Source organism: Podarcis pityusensis (assembly GCF_964106645.2).
Source record: "Podarcis pityusensis genome assembly, chromosome: 4".
Lineage (NCBI taxonomy): Eukaryota > Metazoa > Chordata > Lepidosauria > Squamata > Lacertidae > Podarcis > Podarcis pityusensis.
The window spans coordinates 65471310-65488384 of NC_138027.1; the positions used below are offsets into that span (position 1 = coordinate 65471310).

At 39.8% G+C, this 17075-nt stretch overlaps 1 protein-coding gene across 9 annotated transcripts in view; it reads left to right on the plus strand.

The window, feature by feature from the left end:
- Nucleotides 1–17075, plus strand: part of MAP7D2 (MAP7 domain containing 2) — a 50631-nt gene that overhangs the window by 7396 nt on the left and 26160 nt on the right. The window lies entirely within an intron of this gene.

Genomic DNA, 17075 nt, shown 5'->3' on the forward strand with positions numbered 1-17075 from the left:
ATACAGTCATACCTCGTGTTGCGTTTGCTTCATGATACGTTTGCATCCCGCGGCAACCTGGAAGTACCGGAAAGCATTACTTCTGGGTTTCGCCGCATGCGCAGATGCGCAAAATGATGTAATGCGCAGATGTGGCACGTGCAGACACAGGTTGCGTTCTGCTCATGTTGCGAATGGGACTCTGGAACGGATCCCGTTCGCAACCAGAGGTACCACTGTAGAAGCATAAGGATCTATGGACGATGTATGCAACCTAGATTATCCAGGTTATAAGAGGTTTTTCTAATTGGGTTTTATAAACAAGGATCATAGGACTAATACAGTGGTGCTCCGCAAGACGAATGCCTCGCAAGACGAAAAACTCGCTAGACGAAAGGGTTTTTCATTTTTTGAGCTGCTTCGCAAGACGATTTTCCCTACGGGCTTACTTCGCAAGACGGAAACGTCTTGCAAGTTTGTTTCCTTTTTCTTAACACCGTTAATACAGTTGCGACTTGACTTCGAGGAGCAACTCATAGAACGCGGTGTGGTAGCCTTTTTTGAGGTTTTTAAAGACTTTGGTGATTTTTGAAGCTTTTCCAAAACTTTCCCGACACCGTGCTTCGCAAGACGAAAAAAACCACAAGACGAAAAAACTCGCGGAACGAATTAATTTCGTCTTGCGAGGCACCACTGTACATAATACAAATAAAGAGGCCAAGTCTTCTTATCTCATTTGTATATCACAAAAATAGCATAATAAATTTGCAATAATATCTACACCATATGGTTCATAGTCCGTGTATAAGTTATTGGTTAGGTTATAAGAGTTTTAAGTCTGTGTCTCTGTTTCAGCTTTTTATTAATGTTTTGTTAGCTCCTGTTTCTAAAGCCACTCTCAATGTTTGCCATTTGGGACTGGCTGAAACTTAATAGTTGATAATTTAATTGCTGTTTGAACTGGTAGCTTGCACGTGACATCCCAATTTTTCCTGAAGTAGCATAGGCTTGAAAACATTCTGTTGGTGCTCTTGGCAGAAGACATGCATGTTAATGTTGGTAGATCATGTCTCTCTCATTCCCATTGCTCCTTAGTATTAAAATATTCAGTTATTTACATAGCTTGTGATTCTGGACTTAGAAAGATCCATGGATAAGAACGGATTATCTAGTTTCTCTTATCTGAAAATACAACAAATGAACGCACATTCTTGGCGAGGTACAGTGACATGTGTTCTCCTCATTTTCCATGGTATCATTTATTAATAATCTGCTTTTTATCCCAACATTAATACATATTAATACAGAAGAAATGTGCAATAAAAGTACAGACATACCTCGGGTTGAAGTTGCTTCAGGTTGAGCGCTTTCGGGTTGCACTCCGCGGCGACCTGGAAGTAACGGAAAACGTTACTTCTGGGTTTCGCCGCTCACGCATGTGCAGATGGTCAAAATGACGGCATGTGCGGAAGCGGCGAATCACGATCCACGCAGGCGCAGTTGTGGGTTGCGTTCACTTCAGGATGCGAACAGGGCTCCGGAATGGATCCTGTTCGCATCCTGAGGTACCACTGTACAGTGCATGCAATAAATTAACACCATGTAAAATAGCATTGAAATTCATCCATGGCAATGCATGCCCAAAGCAGCTGATAATGTTAGAAAATAATAATATAATAAATACATACAATAAAATTTAACTACTTACATATGCATACTTACACCTCCTCTTTTCCATCACTTGAAATCTTAAACCTTGCTTTGTTTAAACAAGTTTTATAGTGGTACCTCGAGTGACAAACGCCTCAGGTTACAAACTCCTCTAACCTGGAAGAGTTACCTCAAGTTGAGAACTTTGCCCCAGGATGAGAATGGAAATTGTGTGCTGGCTGTGCAGCAGCAGCAGCAGCAGCAAGAGGCCCCATTTGCGAAAGCATGTCTCTAGTTAAGAACAGTTTCAGGTTAACCTCCGGAACGAATTAAGTTCGTAACTAGAGGTACCACTGTATTCTCTTTTTACTCAAGGGGTATATAACACCAAGTGACCACAGTTTTCAGCTGGTGAAGAGGGTTCTGGCTCATGAAAACTTAAGCCACAATAAATTTACTAGTATTTAAGGTGCCACAAGAGTTTTTTGTGTGTGCCGCAGTAGAACATCTACCACAGCATGTGATGGTCAAGGCTACTCCTTTAGATCATCTGTCTCCTTTTTCACAGGATGAATTTGTTCAGTTGTTATAAAAGCAAGTGTGTAAAACTGCCAGAAATTTAACTGACAAACTGTGAAAGAAGGTTCAGGCTCGTGCAGTCATTCTGCCACAAGGCTTCTCATCAAAGGGAAAGTAGGGAGTTACATGAGGTGAAATCATTGCTTTTAATGAAGGCTTAATTGAAGCTTGATGTGGAAGGAGTGCCTGTAGCAATGTACCTACTATGCAGACACTGAATTTGAATAACTCTGATGGAAGCTTAGTTCTTCGACAGAAATACCCAAGGGGAGTTGACCTCTATAAAAAGTCAACTTTTTGTTTCAAGTTGTTTTTTTAAAGTTCTATAGGGCAAGACTACTAATCCTACCACAGCCACTGCAATACAAGTAAATGGTAACTCTTGGATGTTTTTAATTTAGTACACAGGCAATCCCCGTTTACGTGGGGGTTGCATTCACTCTGCGCATCAGTGGGATGTGCATAAACCTATCCGGTTCTGCCTCCACCCCCCGCCCCTTTGGGGTGCTGAAAATGACTCGCATATCCGTGGTCAGACACATGCCAATCATGCACAGATAGGGAGTTCCCTGTAGTGTACTTGTCCTTTTCTCATGATAAGCATATTTATAAAAACCATAGTGATCTGAGTGTAACAAAGATGCAAACAAAACAAAATTACATCAGCAAGAAAATAAGTTCTTGATTCTGAAATAAGACGCTGCCTGCTAAAAGTGCTTTCAACAGATTTTTAAAGGGGGAAGTTGTCCAATATACATGGATAGCTATCTGATTCAGTGAGTTTAAACAATGTGTCAAATGGAAGCAAGGGTTTTATATAATGTTATACCTTATGTATACCTTATGTGATTGCATACTTCAAAGGTGACATTATATCCCCTGTAACACATCAGAAATATTTGTCAGTGTTTTTACATGTTGGATTATCCAGATTGTTTTGTTTTTTATTCTGTTTTTTGTCTTGGTTTGAAATCTAGTCACTTTTGCAGTTATGCTGTTGATAGTTTAATGAGTGGTTCTAATCTCTGTTTGAGACTTGAGGCAGAGAAGGAGGCTGGCACGTGGAGCATTGAGTATACCGCTCTACCTGCATTTCATAATAAAACAGCTAGCTTAAAATGCCTAAGGACTGCTGGCTTGCCACTAGAAATTGAATCACTATATCCACCCTGCTCCAGTAGCAAGGGCTGCCCCAAAGGAAGACCTCACAAGTTTGCAGTTCTTGCCTCTGTGAATTAGGGTTTTGGTGGAAGAATATATGATTTAAAGAAGCATTCCCAAGTCACATTGGTCTTCTCTGCATAGTGTACCATAATAAACCATATTTAATGGTTTGCTGTGAACATGCTGATCTCACCTTCCTTGCTCATCCGCATTAATGCACCAGAGAAACAAACCACCATCCCTGACTTAGATTGCGTCAGAGCTGGGGATCATGGCTGTTTCACGCCAAGTAAACCATAGGAAGTCAAGGTTTTGTTCTTGGCTCCCTAATTGTAGTTTGTCTGGAGCGAAACATGATCCCTCATCCAGACACAATACTAAGCCAGATATAGTGGTTTGTTTTTCCTGGGTGTTTGTGGGAAGTAGTGGAGCAGATGAGCTCAGCACATTCATAGCAAACCATTAACTATGGTTTGCCAAGCCATATAGATTGTTCCATTTAACAGTGGTTGGGTCCTGCAAGGTACATGAACCTCAAATAAATCAAAAGTGGTCATTCTTTAATGTACTGAATACCTTGGAGGAAGACAGGTGCAAGACAGAATGGCTTGCAGAATAAATGGCTCTAGATCAGGGTGGTCCTACATGCTGGCCGCAGGTGGCCTGTAAGGCCTTTTTGGGTGGCCCTTGGTGGACAAGGGAAGGGGGGCTGCAGGCCATGCTGTTCCGTAGTGTCCTTGCAGGGTACCTGCACAGCTGGCTCCGAGAGATGGAGTCTGTGCCATGCTGCTTTGGTCACCCACTGGTGACATTGGCGGTATGGCTTCTCTGGAGCCACCTCCATTGCACCCTTTGCCGCAGCAGCCCATTGCTCACTCACTGTCCCGCTAACCTGGCAGAGAAGCTGAGCAGCACCTGTTTTGGCAGCATTGTTAACGAAAGCACATGCATCTGTTTGTGTATTCCATTTTCTTTACTAAGTGAATATAGTAAATATATTCATTTTATTATAGATATTTAATTAAACATACTAATTGCATATACAGTGGTACCTCTGGTTATGTACTTAATTTGTTCTGGAGGTCTGTTCTTAACCTGAAACTGTTCTTAACCTGAAGCACCACTTTAGCTAATGGGGCCTCCTGCTGCCGCTGCACTGCCAGAGCACGATTTCTGTTCTTATCCTGAAGCAAAGTTCTTAACCTGAGGTAATATTTCTGGGTTAGCGGAGTCTGTAACCTCAAGCATATGTAAGCTGAGGTAGCACTGTATTAAATAATACTAACTATATTGCGGACACTTTAATTTGCGATATGGAAATTTAATTCAGCAGCTGTTTTTATGTCAAAGTACTCTTGCGGACCACTTGGTCTGAGAGGGTGGACTGCCCTGCTGTAGATATGGAAGAATGAGAATGCCACCCTCAGAGCACCTCTGAAGCTCACCTTGCACATGTTTTATGATGGCTAACGAACATTTTGGGAAATCCAGCTAAGAAAATAATTAATCAGCCAATTAATAAAACAAATTATAATCAAAAGTGTTCAAGCAAGGTTGTATTTTAACTGCTACCTGTTCATACACTTTGATTTTTTGGGGGGTGAATTTGTGTTTAATAGTCATAATTTCTTACAGATTGTTGTAACAGAGTTAGCGCTTCATAAACTTTCAGTTGGGTTCAGTTCACATGTTTAAAATAACAAAGCAACAACATCAAAGAAATGGGTGACTTGTTTCACACTAATTATATAGCAAGAAGTGAGGGAGAAAGCGTATTGCTTTATTTAGTAATGTATGATGACGCCTGAACTAATAAATGTGGGTGTTGGTTAGTACTTATATAAAAGAGGACAATGATATTGAGTAAGAATAGTCCAAACTCAGCTGTCTCCCTTTACATATTAGTAGTGCATCCGTATACATGCCAAGATGAATAATTATTTTAGTAGAGGATACAATAAAAAAGTAAATAAAACCCTGTGTTGAATATGCCCTTAACTGTTTGTGTCAGCCTGGTTGTTTTTTGTCATTGATGGTACGGTGGTACCTCGGGTTAAGTACGTAATTAATTCTGGAGGTCCATACTTAACCTGAAACTGTTCTTAACCTGAAGCACCACTTTAGCTAATGGGGCCTCCCGCTGCTGCCGCGCTGCCGGAGCACGATTTCTGTTCTCATCCTGAAGCAACATTCTTAACCCGAGGTACTATTTCTGGGTTAGCGGAGTCTGTAACCTGAAGCGTATGTAACCTGAAGCGTATGTAACCCGAGGTACCACTGTATATTAAATTGCCAAGGTGGGTGTTTGGGTAACACTTACTTCAGAGACACTTTTTCATGGTGATTGAAATAGAGGTCTTAAATTTCAAAACAAGATTCTAAAACACACTGCCCATGTTGTGATATGTTTCATTTATTTATATTTATTTAAGAACATCAGTTAAGTACATTTGGCCTTCTATTAGTCTCAGAAGTCTTCTCAAGGTTAGTCCTTATCTTGCACCCTGTAATAGATGTCAATTCAGCATTGCTGAGTAAATGCTGTTCCAGCAGATTATGAGCTTGAAAGTGTGTTTTTGAAAGCAATACAGTGGTTTGTTCTGTAGCACAGCATTATTGAGGGTAACTAAACAGCCATGGTTTTAATTAGAGCTTTGTTTGCTTTTTGTAAGGAAAAAAACACCTCTATCTGTGAAGAGATCTTCATTGTAGGATGCATCTGGTTTTCCTAGGCTGAAGTACAAAACCATGAATCAAGTATTTTACTGGGTTTAAGCCGTTTAGCCACTCCTGTTCAGAGTACAGTGATATCTCAGGTTACATACGCTTCAGGTTACATATGCTTCAGGTTACAGACTCCGCTAACCCAGAAATAGTGCTTCAGGTTAAGAACTTTGCTTCAGGATGAGAACAGAAATCGTGCTCTGGCAGTGCGGCGGCGGCAGCAGGAGGCCCCGTTAACTAAAGTGGTGCTTCAGGTTAAGAATAGTTTCAGGTTAAGTACGGACCTCCGGAACGAATTAAGTACTTAACCTGAGGTACCACTGTAATATGGATATAATGGATATTGGAGGGGAACCCTCTCTCATTTTAATCACCAATAATTGTAATGTCAACAAGTATTGATATTGATTCTGCATTCTGCTGAATGTGCAATTTATTAAATAAATACTTTTGCATCCCACCTTTTGGAAAATTTCTCACAAGATAACACTTTTCTAGTGTCTTCATCATGGAAGTTATATATCATGACTTATGAAAATTGTCAAGAACCTTGCTGGTGGCATTCATGACCTGGTGACCTCCAAATTGGGCTACTGCAATGTACTCTTATGTGGGTCGTCCTTTTGAGAATGGCTTGGAAGCTTCAGCTGGTACAGAAATCTTCTGCTTTTTATGATCAGACTTGAACATGTTGCAGAATTCCGAAACATCTCCATTGCTCATCTTGTAAGTTTTTCTGAAAGTGCTATTTATAGCCTTTAAAGTTCAAATGGCCTGCATCATGATTGTGTTGAAGAATGCCTCTTGTCTCTTCCTCACACACCCATTCTAAGATCTACTGACAATTCTCAGCTCTTTCTGGGAGCTGAGACGACATGCTAGAACAAGGCTGGAGAACCTGCAGTCCAATGACATCTACTAGGCCATAGGTTCTCTATCCCTGTGCTACAAGGATCAAAGCCTTTTCGGTGGTGGCTCTTCAACTATGGATTACAGTCCTTCAGCATATCTGTGTTCTTCCTTGGTCTTGTTTTAGAGAAAAGCAAAAACGTTTTTCCAGACATCTGGGATTCAACTGGAAATGTGTGCTTTTCTGTGTGTGTTGTTCAAAATATTTTATAACTTTGTATACGTAATGTACTCCCGAATTGTATATAAACTGCTTTGGGAACATTTGTGTTAAAAGATAATATAGAACAGCAATAAAAATATACCTAAACCTGTGCAGATTAATATAATCAGCAGAATTCAAAGAGATGTGTTTAGCTAATCATCCAAAACAGATAATTTAATTACTCAAATAACAAGTTTTGTAAATCTGTTTTCACCACCCATTAAGGATGTGGGCTTTAATAAATGGAAGCTTCCTGGTTTTGCCTTGTAAATAAGGCAGAAGAGTGGTCCAATAGCTAGAAATTTTGTGGAAATGGTTATGTGGTGAGGACAAAGGGTCCATCAAATGGCCATGTAAGACTGTTATCATGCTGCAGTATACGTGGCTGGCAACAAGCAGCCATGACAACTCCTTAGCGACTCATACTTAGGTCATTTCTTCACCAGGAAGCTAGCCTGGTTATTCCAGGAATTTTCTATCTTTGTTTAGATTTTAACACTTGCTGAATCCAGGAATTGGAATGGTCTCAGCATACAGCCGGAACCCCTTACCCCTTATTTTAATTGGTGTATGGAAAACTGTGTTTTTTCTTACTTCATTGCAATTTTGAGATGGAATGATTTCCTTGTAGAGAAATTTTCACTGAAAACCTTGTTGAGGTAGTGGTGATTTGTTGAGGTAGTGGTGATTTGGCCATATCAGACCAGCCTGTTATAGGCTGCTTTTGGATGATTTTAGGCACATGAGTGAGATACAAGTTTAGAAAAAGAATAGTATGTATGAAAGAATATATATTGCATTAACAACTCTGATTTTCCTATAGTTAACAGATGGGAATGATAGAAGAGGAAATTCAGATGTTAAAGTTAGCATCACTGGTCCACAGAAAACAGTTGTAGGTACCACCTGTGCTGTGAAAAACAACTTTTCCTATGATAGAAATGAATGATGAAGTTATCTTCTATTTCTAGCACTCAGTTCTTATACAGCCCTCATTCTATAGTTGCTTTGCTTAGCTCTAGTGTACTCTCGCTTGTGTGATCCAGCCTGCAGCAAATTGCTTTTGATTCTTACCACAGTTTCATTAGGAGTTATAAGAGGTCTGACATCGTATAACTCTTTGGGTGCAGATCTTGGACTAGTAACTATTTTGCAGTGTATAAAAATGAAGATTTAAATAATACAAATGGAATGTTCTGTTCTATTAACAGTTTCAAGAAAATATACATGACTTGGTCAAAATGTACATTTATTGATTTTTCAATTAGATATTTTAATTCTTAAACCTATATGATCCTCTGATGTAGCAAGACTATTGTATTGGCTTTTTGTGTTCATATATTATGGAAATTCAAGAATCAGAAAGTTTGATAACTACCAACACATAATTTGCTTAAACAATATATATATATATATATATATATATATATACACACACACACACACACACACACACACACACACATACAGGGGCATTTATTTATTTTTAAACTGAGTAGCTTGCCACAACAGATGCAGCAGAGCATTGCTAACTCTGCATTTGAAAGCTCTTGCAGTTAAATTTAATAACTACTTTAGGGGTTTTTTTTTTAGTTTCTGTGAACACATATTACTTATCTTGAATTTCCAGAAAAATAAGTGCACTCAAATTGCCATCTCTACCATGACAATCATTGTGCCTGTTATTATGTTCATCAACAGGGTTAACATAGTGTGAGTTGCCCACAATGTAATTTTATTTTGCTGCTATCGCAAGTGGCCAAAAATAATACCATTACATATGATAGTAATAGTACCCAAATGGACCAGAATCTACAAATATGGGCAAGAGCATTTTTTAAATCTAATCTGATGAAAAACCTCATTCTGTAGAAATATGAGGCTCTCAAAAATCCAGCACAGCCAGTCCTAACACCCTCCACTGCTTCTGAGCTGAGAGCTGAGGAGGAAGCCAGAGGTTCCCCCCCGCAGTTTTACTGGATCTATACTCAGAGTCGAGAGTGGATTTCATGCTCTTTATTCAGCTCATAGTGGTGAGGAGGAATGAAAGTCCTCTCAAAGTATCTGCTTTATATACATTATTTACACAATGGGCTGCACGTGATTGGCTAATTCCGGAATTCTCCTGTAGGCCAATCAGGTTGTGAATTCACTTCCATCTGGAGCTGGATTGGGTGGCTCCTGCAGACCAATCATACTGCTGCATTGTTCTAGGACCAATCAGACTGCTGCATTCTGAATCCTATTGTTCTGGGACCAATCAGACTGCTGCATTCTGAATCCTATTGTTCTGGGACCAATCAGACTGCTGCATTCTGAATCCTATTGTTCTGGGACCAATCAGACTGCTGCATTTTGGATCCTATTATTCTAGGACCAATCACACTGCTGCATTTTGGATCCTATTCAACTCACTACATAACATACCTGAAGCACTTTCAAAGCTGTGCAACATCAAAGATGATGCCTTCAGGCAGTCAAGATGTGCGGACCTCTGAATATGGTGCTTTGGCATATTTGTGGTAGTTGGATAAGTAGCTTGGCACAACATATACCAAAGAAGTTTCAGAAAATCAGTATTGTAGAAACCCCAAACGTAAGTAATTGTCACATTAGTCCTATGAATACAATTCTATGATTCTATGTTTTCTTAGAAAAACCCCAGTGTGTTCAGTGGACCTAGTAAGTGTGACTTACAATTATAGTTTTAAACTGACAGAAGGTATGTTTGTTTGTTTGTTTGTTTGTTTGTAAGTAAGTAAGTAAGTAAGTAAGTATTTTTAGTCACTGTTTATGTATTTATTTGCTCATCATTCAAAATTAGCCAGGCACCAGTCACATTTTGCAACAGGGAGCTGGCCTTTTGCAACTGGATGGAGATGTCCGGATGCCACCCTTGGCATCTAGCATCTCCATTTGCCTGGCTGCAGTCGCCTTGTCTGCTGGGCACAGCAGCAGCAAAAGACACACATCTGTTGCTGCCACACTACCCTGCAAACCACCGGATTTGCCTGGCAGCAATCAATCAATCAATCAATCAATCAATAGCTGCTGATGAATCAGGTTTCTGCAGGGTAGCACAATAGCAAAAGACGTGTCTTTTGCTGCAGCGCTACCCTGCAAACCACCTGATAAGCCTGGCAGCATGTGTGTATGTGTGTATATTATTGCTGCTGGGCTGCCTGGTCTGCTAGCGTGGCAGCAAAAATAATAATAATGGCGCCTAGGCATTTTGTTTTGGCACCCACAACCTAGGTCCCAGGAGCCACAGGGCTCCTAGCTTTCCTATCCCAGTTTCTAAAACTATTTGCTTGGTATTATTTGCTGGTGTTGTCTTTTTTAATATATATATATATAAAAATAAACCTTTACTGTAATTATTCCACTAATTTTACAGAAGAGTGTTCGATACTAAATTTTCTGTTAGTGTGCTAATGATACCAAGGTCAGAATGATTATGTTATACTGTGTCCTTCTTAGCTCACTTAGTGTAATAAGACTTCCTCATTAGTTCTGTTCAGCCAACCTTCAGTATTGATAGTATGACACTTATTTCCTAAGGCTTTGCCTCCAAGTATTTGGATTTCTCATGTGACCATTCTCACTAGCATTCAAAGTACTTCTACCTAAGTTTCCGTATATTTATTATGCTTCACCCTGCCCCACAATTGAATATGTTTCTCCCCGTCACCCCAAAACTTAGTTGTCACCCTATCAGGGTTAGGAGTAACCTGGTGGAAGAAAATGCCAGTTTCTCACTTATTCTAGTTCACTGACATTTAATTCCTCCTTCTAGTATTGACAGTGAGCTTAAATGCAGCCTGTGGGGAAGAGCAGGGAGAAAAGGGGGAAATATATATGGTGCAAGAGGAACTATTGGAGTGTAATAAGCTAAGTGCTGAAGACACAGCGGGCAAGGCATGGCCAACAGGTCTTAACTATTTGGAGCAACTGTACTGTATATTAAATCTACAACTTTGTGTTCCCCCTAGGCCTAGAGCAGGCTTCCTCAACTTGGCCCTCCAGATGTTTTTTGGCCTACAACTCCCATGACCCCTAGCTAGCAGGACCATTGGTCAGGGATGATGGGAATTGTAGTCTCAAAACATCTGGAGGGCCGAGGCTGAGGAAGCCTGGCCTAGAGGAAGGTGGAGCATAAAGTTTTAGATTTAATACTGTTGCTCTAGTCTAAATGCTTATGAGAGGAAGAGAGTGAAAGCTTCCACTTTATTTCTCCAAGAATAACTTAAGTTTGAAGATGTATTATCTCTAGTTAGCTAATGCTGATGCTTAGTCATCCCAAATGTTCCCAGTGGACCTGCAGAACAGAGCTGGGGGTCCTTTGTCCCTTCAGATGTTGTTGGGACTCTAGTTCTCATCAGTCACAGCCAATGGTTAGTTATGATGGGAGCTGTGGTCCAGAAACTTCTTAAGGACCAAAGGTCCCCCAGCATTGGTTTAGAATGTCAAAGGATAAAAGCAGCATCCTAAATTGAGCCCAGAAACGAATAGGCAGCTAGCATAAATGGCACAGAATAAGTGTTACATGATCCAAACACCTAGTGTTCTGGCTGCTGCATTCAGCACCAGTTGTAATAGCCAAACTGTCTTCAAGGGCAGCCCCATGTAAGGTGTATTACAGTTATCAAACCTGGACATAACAAGCCCATGTGTAAACCGAGGCAAAGTTGAGCAAGCTGGTAACAGGCACACAGTACGGATGAATAAAATAGTATGGATGTTGCATAGTATTTTAAACTGGATGATCCTTCTGTATGGAATTAGTGTACTAAAAGAGTAGTGTTGGTTAAGCAAGCAAAAAAAGATGCATCTATTCATTTATTTGATATACTCTTGACTTGTGCAGTTTGTAAATTAGTGACTGAAAGAAAATGGTTCTCCTCAGTCTTTTCACTTGTAGTAGTCTCCTATGTCTTGTTGCAGTTATTCAGCAGCTGAAAGTGTTTTATATATATCTTGACAATCTAGAGCAGACTGTCATAGCTCTGTATTTAACACAACTTCTAAAATTTGAAAGCTTAGTGACCCACAGTGATTTAATTGGTTCTTAATATAGTATGACATCGAATAAGCCAAAATCTGACAGTGGGTTTCGTATGTATACATGAAGCCTAACCTCCTAGCAGGGTCTCCTGAAATGAACTGAAGTTTCAGAATATCATCTTGCTTGATTTCACCATTTGTTCGTTCATTAAGCAGACCATTTTCAGATTCTGCTAATCTGCAGTTTATATTTTCATTCATTACATTTATCCTTCATCTTTCTCCTAGGAGCCCAAGGTAGCATGCCTGTTTCTTCCACTCCCCATTCCACCACATTTTATCCTCACAACATCTCTAGGAACACAAAGTTGGCCCCCCAGAAAATGCAAGCAGACAGTAAGAAATGCTACTAAAGAATTTGAGGAGCACATTGCTAAAAACATTAAGACCAACAGGAGTAAGTTCTTTATATATATAGCCGTTGCCCGTCTAGGTATGCAGTTGGACTGAGTTTTGTGAGTGTTATTCGGCATTCCCCTCCCAAAAAAGGTCAACAACTCTGGGCAGTCCTCCCCAAAAGCTGAACCAACTCTGGGCCACCCCCCCCCCATTTTCTTAAATTGGAGTCCCCAAAAGTAGGGGTTGTCTTATACACAGGAGCGTGTTATACATAGAAAAATACAGTATTTAGGGTTAATTCTGGAAATGTATACTCAATTCTAATGTATATTGTGCTCTAGGAGGCTTAGTTCATTCAGAATCGAGGATAAACTTTCAGAGTTAACACTGAATACAGTGGTACCTTGGTTTACAACCATAATCTGTTCCGGAGGTCCATTTGTAAACCTAAACAGGTTGTAACCAAAGATGCGCTTTTGCCAATGGGGCCTCCAAAAAAATTTGTTTGTAATCCCAAAAAAATTGGGTTGCAAACCAGGACACGCACTTCTGGGTTTGAGGTGTTTGTAATCCAAAGCATATGCAAACCAAGACGTATGCAAACCAAGGTACCACTGTACATGACTTCTGGTAAAGGAGCCACCTTAGACGTTAGGGGGCCATGAAAATTTGTGCCCCAGACTTTCTAGACTTGTCTACTCATGTACTATTTGAAACCCAATGGGCACATTGGTTGCCAGATGTGAATCCCCCCCAGCTCTCCCTCCCCCCCCACTAAGAGCGGTCTTGTGCACAGGCCCTGCTTATGAGCTTCCCCCAGGCACCTGGCTGGCCGCTGTGAGAAGAGGATTCTGGACTAGATGGGCCATTGGCCTGATCGAGCGGATTCTTCTTATGTTGATAATATTCTTTAAAAAGTGCAAGTTTAAACCTTATGTAATTGTTTAGACTAGTATTACAATTATGATTATGCTAAAAAAAACACCACCCAATACCAATATTAAGCACCACTTCTCCTCACCCCCGGAGTAGATTAGTATGCTGATTGTTGTAATATTTCTGGATGACACACGTATAAACATTTCCGTGTGATTTGTCCCTGTAAAAATAAATCAGATTCCTAAGTTACTGCATTGGATGAATTTCTGGTCCCAGCCCCAAAGGAAATGATGAGGTGCAAGTCTCTGCTATGGCCACACGGGGTCATCCTGAGACTACTAAATGCAAGAAATGTAGGGTTTCCACCAAGATTCCTTCATTGTTTATAATATTCAGTAACCCAAGGATTATGGAAGAACAATTTGCAATCAACAGTATGTTTATATAAATGATACTATGGATACAATTTTCTGTCTATTTGCTTACAAGAAATTAAAGTTACATCATAACAATTAAAAACAAAACACATAGTAAGTTAATAGTATCTTAGTGGGCTTTGGAATTTTGGAGGAAGAAATGTCCAAGCTTTTAATCTTTTCCTATTTGATCCATTGTATCATGTAACTAGACTCCAGAATTTTTAAGTCATTCATGTTGACTGTGTTTATTATGCTGAGTAAACTAGGCACACTGAAATTGAACCCTTATCTTGGTGCCTTGGCTGCAGTCCTGTATGCTGTTACGTAACAGTAACCCCCATTAAATTAAGTGGGATTTACATCTGAGCAGACAAGTGTAAGATTTGGGCTGTTGGTAAAGCAATAACACATTCCTGTTTGCTCATGTAAAGTAATGTTCAGTTATAGAAAAATTACAATTAATTGCCAAGATGCAATTCATGTTGATTTAAAAAAAATGAGGTGGCTGAAAAAGAATGTGCATAAGGGAGGGAGATGTATTTCCTTTCAGTGGATGCTGTATGTTAAGAATTTTTTTATGCCTTGTCCTTAAAGAATGAGAGGAATAGGAAGGACATGTACAAATATTTTTAGTAGTGTATATTAAGGCAATCCTCATTTAATTCAAATGCTCTTTGATCGGGGGGAAAAGTGTAAGACCACAAATAGTAAAGTCAGCATTAAAATCAGAAAACAGTGCAGATAACAGACACAAGCATACAAGTGTTGAACAAAATGCATTAAATGAAATGTCTGCACATAAGACTCTTGGTCTTTTCAAAGAAGACTGCTAGGCTGTGAAAACGTGTGGAGGATCTAACCACAATTGGAAAGATATTTTCAGGTGTGTAGGTATCATTGCTAAGCAATATGTACTTGAACTTTATTATAAGGATTAGCAAACCAGTGTTGATTTCATCCTGTTTGGTTTTGCTACACACACAGACATATTGCCCTCAGGCAAGAGGTTGGAAGCTTTACTAATAAAGTGGTACCTCGGGTTAAGTACTTAATTCGTTCCAGAGGTCCGTTCTTAACCTGAAACTGTTCTTAACCTGAAGCACCACTTTAGCTAATGGGGCCTCCTGCTGCCGCTGCGCCGCCGGAGCACGTTTTCTGTTCTCATCCTGAAGCAAAGTTCTTAACCCGAAGTATTATTTCTGGGTTAGTGGAGTCTGTAACCTGAAGCGTATGTAACCCGAGGTACCACTGTATATGACTTAATAACAAAATAACTACTTTATATTGACATAGCAATTTAAGTCTAACTATTCAGAACAAGGGAAGATTGGAAGAAATTCAAAGATTATTTACAGAAATACTGCAAAATTTAAGAATGCTAGAGTGATGTTGGATTGAAAATAAGTGGTTTCCAGCTGTACAGGATTTAAAGTTATAGATAGACTAAGATTAAAGATTAGGATTAAAGAAGTTTAAGGAAATGGAAATTTGGTATTTAAGAGGTTAAATTTTAATGTTATATTATATTAAGATTAAAGATTGGGATTAAAAAAGTGGGAAAGAAATTGCTGGACAAACAATTTGAACTGGAATACAAAAGAGGGAGGTATGAGGAGGTCCAGAAAATAAGTAAATTTAAAAACGGAAATGAAAAGGTGATATTGTTTTTAAATGTTCTGTTTCTTTTTTTTTGTTTTTTTGTTTTCTGTGCTTGTTTCTTTTTTGGATTATGTATTGTGTATTGTGTATTTGTGTATTTCTTTTTTATGTTTTTCTGTTTAACTTTTTACTGAAACCTTAATAAAAATCATTATAAAAAAAAATAACTATTCAGAACAAGGACTCAAAGGGGGAAGTGCACGAGTAAGGCAGGTGTTAACGCTGGAGTGGGTCATTAAGAACCCCAGTGCTTGAGGCAATACTTCCTAATATGATTTCATATTTTTTCTACATTAAATAAACACTGACAAATAAATATCTTTGTTAAATAATGCTTTTACTGAAATTAAGGCTCTTTCTGTGCTGAGGTTGCCTGTGTGTTATTTTAAGACTAGAGATCAGAGCAATCCCGCTCTGTTTGTCTTCTAATGCCAGCATTGGGATTCATATACTGGTGCATAGATCCTTACGCACAGCAGCCTGTCCGCAAAACTCTGTGCATGCTCATTGTGCTAGGCTGGGGCAGGGCAGAACAGAACGGGACATGTTTTGAAGAGAGGGCCCATATTGAAAAAGTCTGAGAGAGACTGCTGTAGACAGAAGAAAGCAAGAGCAAGCTCCTTGGGCATGTTTTGTGTGGGAAGAAATAGGCCTCTATAGTGGAGTGGATGGATATAACCCACGTTTGAGGGTAGATTTACTCGGCTTAGGCAATCCATGCTATGTCAGCAATAATACCCAGCAGGAAAATATTTAATTACAGTACAGTGGTACCTCTGGTTACGTACTTAATTTGTTCTGGAGGTCCGTTCTTAACCTGAAACTGTTCGTAACCTGAAGCACCCCTTTAGTTAATGGGGCCTCCTGCTGCCGCCATGCCGCAATTTCTGTTCTCATCCTGAAGCAAAGTTCCTAACCCGAGGTACTATTTCTGGGTTAGCGGAGTCTGTAACCTGAAGCGCATGTAACCCGAGGTACCACTGTAGTTGCTTTCAGAGTCTTCCGACTGAAAGGTGGGGGGTTTTTTAAATGTGTTCTGCATCTTTATACAAGTAATATCTAGGTTGGATGACTGTAACATGCTTTATATCATGGGTGGGCAAACTAAGACCCGGGGGCCAGATGCGGCCCAATCACCTTCTCAATCCGGCCCGCGGATGGTCCGGGAATCTGCATGTTTTTACATGAGTAGAATAATAATAATAATTTATTATTTGTACCCCGCCCATCTGGCTGGGTTTCCCCAGCCACTCTGGGCGGCTTCCATAGAAACCAAAAATACACTAGAATGTGTGCTTTTATTTAAAATGCATCTCTGGGTTATTTGTGGGGCATAGGAATTCGTTCAACCCCCCAATATAGTCTGGCCCCCCCACAAGGTCTGAAAGACAGTGGACCGGCCCCCCTGCTGAAAAGGTTTGCTGACCCCTGCTTTTTATGATGCTATTCTAAAACAGACCTTACTTACCTGAGTGGTTTGTCCTGTAAATACTGATTAGGCTACT